At 40.7% G+C, this 6,137-nt stretch overlaps 2 long non-coding RNA genes across 2 annotated transcripts; both read left to right on the forward strand.

The window, feature by feature from the left end:
* The first annotated feature begins 301 nt into the window (after nucleotides 1-301).
* Nucleotides 302-3,226, forward strand: LOC148817258 (uncharacterized). Its single transcript, XR_016094605.1, has 3 exons — nucleotides 302-384; nucleotides 2,630-2,760; nucleotides 3,145-3,226. It is a non-coding gene; the product is annotated as an uncharacterized LOC148817258 (long non-coding RNA).
* Nucleotides 3,227-3,433: 207 nt separating this feature from the next.
* LOC148817259 (uncharacterized) lies at nucleotides 3,434-4,532 on the forward strand. The gene is made up of 3 exons (XR_016094606.1): nucleotides 3,434-3,481; nucleotides 3,740-3,795; nucleotides 4,351-4,532. It is a non-coding gene; the product is annotated as an uncharacterized LOC148817259 (long non-coding RNA).
* The last annotated feature ends 1,605 nt before the right edge of the window (nucleotides 4,533-6,137 follow it).

A 6,137-nucleotide genomic window follows, 5' to 3' on the forward strand; every position in this document is an offset into this window, starting at 1 on the left:
TGGTAGTGCTGGGTGGGCTGGTATGATCTGGGTGAGGTTGAGGAGGGAGTCCACAGTGTGACTGGCCTGGGGAGGTGTGTTGCTATTGAGCTGTTACTCTGAGGCAATGCTACCATGACCAACACAGTGTCAGGACGTGGTCAAGTAATCTCTTCCTTTCAAGAAACAAAGGACAGCTGTGCTGTTTTTTTCGCCCTGCTGAAAAAAACACAAACCCTGCAGATCTTTTTTTTTTTTTCCGCGTGGGTCAAGTGGAGACTGGCAGCTGTAGCTCCACAACAGGAATGGGACATCCTCCACACTGCGTGTGTCATGTGGAACTCGGATAACTGGGCTGTTTGGTGATCATCTGACCAGCTCCGTGAAGTTGGCCCCGGATTGAGGGTAAGACTGCAATTTTGTTTCTCTGTTTGCGGAGTGCTGGGTGGGAGAAGGTTGATTTTGCATTTAATACCGGTTTTTGCTGTGCGTTTGTGTGAACAGGAAAATTAAGTTTGTCTCCAATATCATACCGTAATCACAACAGTTGCGGGTCTAGCCTTTAAAAAGCGAATATTATCAAACAATTGTACTTTAAAAAAGCGTTACTAAGCACGTCTTAATACTTATGGCAATAATTTTTAAATCTGAAGCAACCAGTTTCTCCTTGTGTCCGTTTTAAAAATGGAAATCAAGGGACGTTTAAAGATTCGATCCACGTATCTAAAAATACTAGAATTAGCACCTCCTGTAGTACGAGACCGAAAAAGCAAATTTATGAAAAAGCAAATTCGGAAACGTGAAAAAGAACCAGGAAATTGTTTTTTAGGGGCACTTTGTACCAAATTACCCAAGGTAGATCATAACACATCTGTAAAACAACATTGGAAACTCTTACTCTCTCACACATGCAGCCTTTGGAAATATTTGAAAATATTTTTTTCACAAAAAATAATTGAACATATATCAAAGTTAAAAACGTCATTATCCATGTCATTGTATTGAAGTATTGATTATGTAACCTCGTTGAAACTTGAATTGAACATTTACGATTTGTTTCCAATTCAGTTTAATTCAAAATACGTTATTTATCCTCAGGGATTCAGATCATGAATAGTAAAAGATTATAAATTAGTGTCAACCTAATAACCTAGCGCCACAGTGTTTCAGAATTCGTCTTTTAAATTTGGATTAAGCACAGATACACTGTACAGTACGTCACTCATGGACAGTGGTCCCCAACTCTTTTCACTGTATAACCTGTGTATACAGTGTACAACATCAAATTGAATTTTGACGACTTTTTAAATTAATAAAAATTAATTTGCATCCCTCTCTCTTAGAGAGATAATATATGTTAATATTAAGTTCTTAAATACACTGCTTCCACTAGTTCATTACCAGCCATCTGATATTCATAGCTAACATTTTTACCACCAGCACTCTTTGCACTTGACAACAGTAACTTTATTTTATAGTATATTAAATGATAGCTTATCTAATAGTAATAATAAGGATCGATTTGATGCTCTACTGATAGCAAAACTAGTTATTACATTCTTATCGCTATTCTGTTATCTAAGCGAAGACGTGTTCCCATTGTATTTACATGTATTGCTTTTGATTTTTAAATCTTTAATCTGAAGGAACCTTGTCAAACGCCCATGGAAATATATGACATCGTGACACCTACTGGTATAAAGTAACCAAAGGGATACTCAGCCAAGACACCGGGTATAAAACATTTAGATGCGTTTAATCGTTCATGTAGTTTTTTTATGTAGTCTTCATACATTTTTTAAAAAATAAAAAACATAAACATTTTGACCTCTCAGACTTCATGTCTGACACATGATTTACAGGCTCCCCCAACTCTACTGCAAATGTCGATACTTTATTTTTCACTGTCATTCGAAAAGATAAACAAGTCATGTCCAGTCGCACAAAACGCTAGAAAAGCGCTTTACAAAGGCGTCTTAGTAGCTTTATTGCTCGAAAAGCGAGCAAACAGGGGGAACCGCCTCGCCTCGGGACTGACTTGGCTTTAGACTGAATAAGAGATGCTCATGCCCGTGTTTTGCGTGGCCGGCCTGGTGGCTCCGCGGGCTGAACCATCGGACACTTCTAAAGTTTAAAAAAGCAGATCGACTCCCGCTGAGTGTCGTGAGTTACAGACGAGCCCCGAGCCTCCCCGTCAGTCTGAGATCCAAGCCCCGGGTTCGGCTCTCGCTCTGGCGGGGTGAGTTTGTGGAGGTGGCTGTTCTCTACCACGCCGGCCGTTTTGGGGGGCTCCATTTTCGGGGCCCTCCAAAACAGGGGAAAATGGGGGGTTTAAGTCCTTTGTAAATGAATAGTTATGAATTCTAAAAAGCAGCCCCTTATACCACTTTGACACCTGCAGGACAGGTGGGGCACTAGCAGTGCAAGAGAGGTGCAGTCCTAACTAGGAGCGACAGGGGTCTCTCAGCAGCACATTTCTCTTGATTCAATCAACCGGCCGCAAGCTAAACCATACCGGCAAACAGCCTCACAGGGGAATGCCACTGTATCAGGGTGTCTGAAAATCCTTAGCGGTTGTATACTTTATCTATGATTCGGTGAGTTAACGTTTCTATTTATCTTCAGTAACATCCGTGTTGAACCCTTGTAGCGGAATCCACAGCTGTCATTCAGGAGCCGAGCCCGCCTCCAGAGTGACCTTCCTCAGCGGACACGCCCCCTCCACCTGTTCCACAGGTGCGCCCGGCAAGATGGCGGCGGGGAGAGGTTCTGCGGCGTTAGGTGCGTGTGCGTTTTATTTCTAATTTTCTTGTTTTAAGTGCAAAAAAATCAAATCTCACTTTCAGGGAAGCTAGACAAAAATGTGTTGTTGTTTCTGCTTTTGTTATTGCATTTGTTTCGGTTTAATTTGTGTTTTAGGACGCCGAAATGTGTGTTCTGTCCGTTTGAGCGTGCTCTCGAAGTCTTAATTTGTATGTTTTTTAAGATATGGTACCTCTAGGTCTTTTTCCTTTATCGATAAAAGGCTGTAGTTTACCTTCAAACATTTGCTTTATAAAGTCAGCAGCTGTGTAATCACCTTTTCGGCGATTCCCGCTCCAAAATGATAAAATATTGTAAAATATATTATAAACGAATTCGTTTGTTGTTGTTTTACTTCTCCAGGTGAAAAAAAGATTTCAAGAACGGACCACCAGTTATGTTCCTACCTTCCGTTGTACTATTTATATGTGTGTAACTCGACAAGGTAACGTGTATTTTCCAGCATTTTAACAGCAGAACAGGGATATACTAACTATATAACTTATTTTCGTTTTGTTGTGCTTTTGTTGAACAGAAGCTCTAAGGCGCTGGTTCTTTTATTCACCTGTTGATTCCACAATTATAAAATATTGTAAAATATATTATAAACTAATCCGTTTGTTGATGTTTTTTTACTTCCCCGGGTGACAAAAAGATTTCAACAACGGGCCTCCAGTTCTGAAAAAGAGTTTTTTCGAAGGTAAGTTATATTCCTACTTTCCGTTGTACTATTAATATCTGTGTAACTCGGTAGGGAAACGTGTATGTTCCAGCATTTTAACACCAAAACGATTTATACTAACTATATAACTTATTTTCGTTTCGTTGTGCTTTTGTTGAACAGAAATAGAAACTCTAAGGCGCTGGTTCTTTTATTCACCTGTTGATTCCAAAATTATAAAATATTGTAAAATATATTATAAACTAACTCGTTTGTTGTTGTTTTTTACTTCTCCAGGTGACAAAAAGATTTCAAGAACGGGCCTCCAGTTCTGAAAAAGATTTTTTTCCAAGGTAAGTTATATTCCTACCTTCCGTTGTTCTGTTTATGTGTGTAACTCGACAGGGAAACGTGTATTTTCCAACATTTTAACACCAGAACAGGGTTATACTAACTATATATATTTATACATACTATATATTTCGTTCCGTTGTGCTTTTGTTGAACAGAAACTCTAAGGCGCTGGTTCTTTTTCATGTTTTTTTTATTCGCCTGTTGAATCCATTGGGTAATGATAGATAACACGAACACATTTTAACGATGGTTTTCAATGCGGGGAGTTAAATCTAATATGATCCAGGCTGTAAGTAGTACTTGATCTTAAATTTACAAGTAGCATTGAATTTCTACGTGGCTGAACCTATTTTCTAAATTTTAGGGTAGTGGGATTGGGATTAATGTGTGATTTCTCCTGAAGTTACCTGTTGGTTTATCGAATTTGAGCGTGTTTTTATATTTCTTTATTCAGGCAGCTTATTTAAAAACGTTAATAGACTTCAGAACGTCAAGTGAATCGATTCAGCAAATCCGATATCTTGTTAATTTGATCCTTTTTCTTTTGCCTTCAGTTCTGCGGCTCCTGATCCTCAGCGCTCCGGCGATCTCCTTTCCAGCTCCTCTCCAGCAACTCGTTGTGCTTTGGCAAGTTATTCTTGACAGTGTGCTTTTCCTTCAAGTTCATTTTTGAAACCATCGGCTTGATCTGTAATGTTTTCGATTCACTGATGTATCTTGACCTTAATGTAGTGAAGTTCTTGACCAGCTTGTTTCCTGTTGACTGCTGCCACTGTATGTGCTGTGCATTCTGCAATAAAAGCTCTCGATTTTATTTCCTGCATTGTCTTGTTTTTTTTTCAAATGCTGCGAAGGGTTGTTTTGCACTTTGCGCCACGAGCCGCAAGGGGGCACCCTATCGCATTTTGCCTTGAAAACTGCGGGGGCTACCCCCTTTTTAAGTGTCTCCAAATTTTCCCGCCTTTTTAGATAGTCTCTGGGGGGTTTAGGGTCCCTAGCAGTGAGCGCAGGTACAGCCCCGGGGGGAGGAGAACTGAGGATAGCTCTAGCCAAGCCCCCTCACTCCCAGCGAGAGAGGAAGGCAGGCTGGTGATGGGCTGAGTCCCGAGAGAGACAAGTCACCCGGGGCGGACTCAGCCCATCAGTCACGGCTTGTAACTGACAACCTTTTAACGAAGTCCACTCCAGGTGACCTGCCTCTCTGCAGGGACCAAAGCCATCACCACCCTGCCTCCTCTCCTGCTGGGAGTGAGGGGGCTTGGATAGAGCTGTGGTCAATCAGCCAGCCCCCGCCCACCCCCTCTCCTATAGGGGGTGGGCGAGGCTTGGTTTGATTGATGGGAGGAGACCACGCCCTGAAAGTGACCCGATATATACTAAGTTTTTTGGCGGGAAAATCTGGACCCACTTAACAAGGGGGTAGCCTCTGCAGTTCTCAAGTCAAAATGCGATAGGGCGTCCCCTTGCGGTCGGGACTCCAAGGACAAAACAGCCCATCGCATGGTTTTAAAGAAACTGCAAAATCTCTCCGCCAAAAAACTCACCAACATCAAGGTTTTTCAGGACCAAGGGAATACAGAACTCTGCACGAGAAACGAAAGAACAAAATCAAACTTCAAGTAACAATTTATTGAGCGAAAATTGCATACAAAACAAAGCATTCCAGTAATGACATGGACAGGCTTTGAAGTGAAAATTAACATGCATTTAAATTACAAAGTGTCAAAGCACGGCTACATTAACGCTAAATGCTTTTACAAGTCAACAGAGTACGAAAAGATTTGCATGCAACTACATTGAAAAATAGAAACATACAGTACAGCAAGTTACTGGTTCTCCAAGGCATCTGTCGAGGCAGCGACCAGAATGAAGACTGGAACTTCGTTGGATTTCCTGCAAAACAACAGAAATCAGTATTAGCTGTGTTTTCTGTTACAAACAGGATCTCGAAATTATCCCAGCTAGTTAGTTTGAGTTTCTGTGTTGAGTGACACGTTCAGAAGATGAAACAGTGAAGATTTACAGTTGGAATAAAGCGCTTAGTCTAGTGCGGATGAAAATGTTCCTGTTCAGCAGAGTGTTGAAGTACTCAGGCTTACATTTAAAGGCACAACAGTTAATACAGCTACAGTCAATTACCTATCAATTAGGTAACCATTCTCTTTCTGAAACAATTTAGTTAACAGATGAAGAATTGATCCACATCTTTATACGCACTGTCGTTTAAATTGATGTGATGCAATTTGGAAGACAAAACGTTTTTTTATGAATCTGTATTATAATCGCAATTTAAACAGAAAATGATTTCTATAAACCGCAGTCATACGGTGTTGTCGAGTCA

The sequence above is a fragment of the Atractosteus spatula genome, chromosome 21, assembly GCF_055471065.1.
Source record: "Atractosteus spatula isolate fAtrSpa1 chromosome 21, fAtrSpa1.hap1, whole genome shotgun sequence".
In the NCBI taxonomy this organism is placed as follows: Eukaryota; Metazoa; Chordata; class Actinopteri; order Semionotiformes; family Lepisosteidae; genus Atractosteus; species Atractosteus spatula.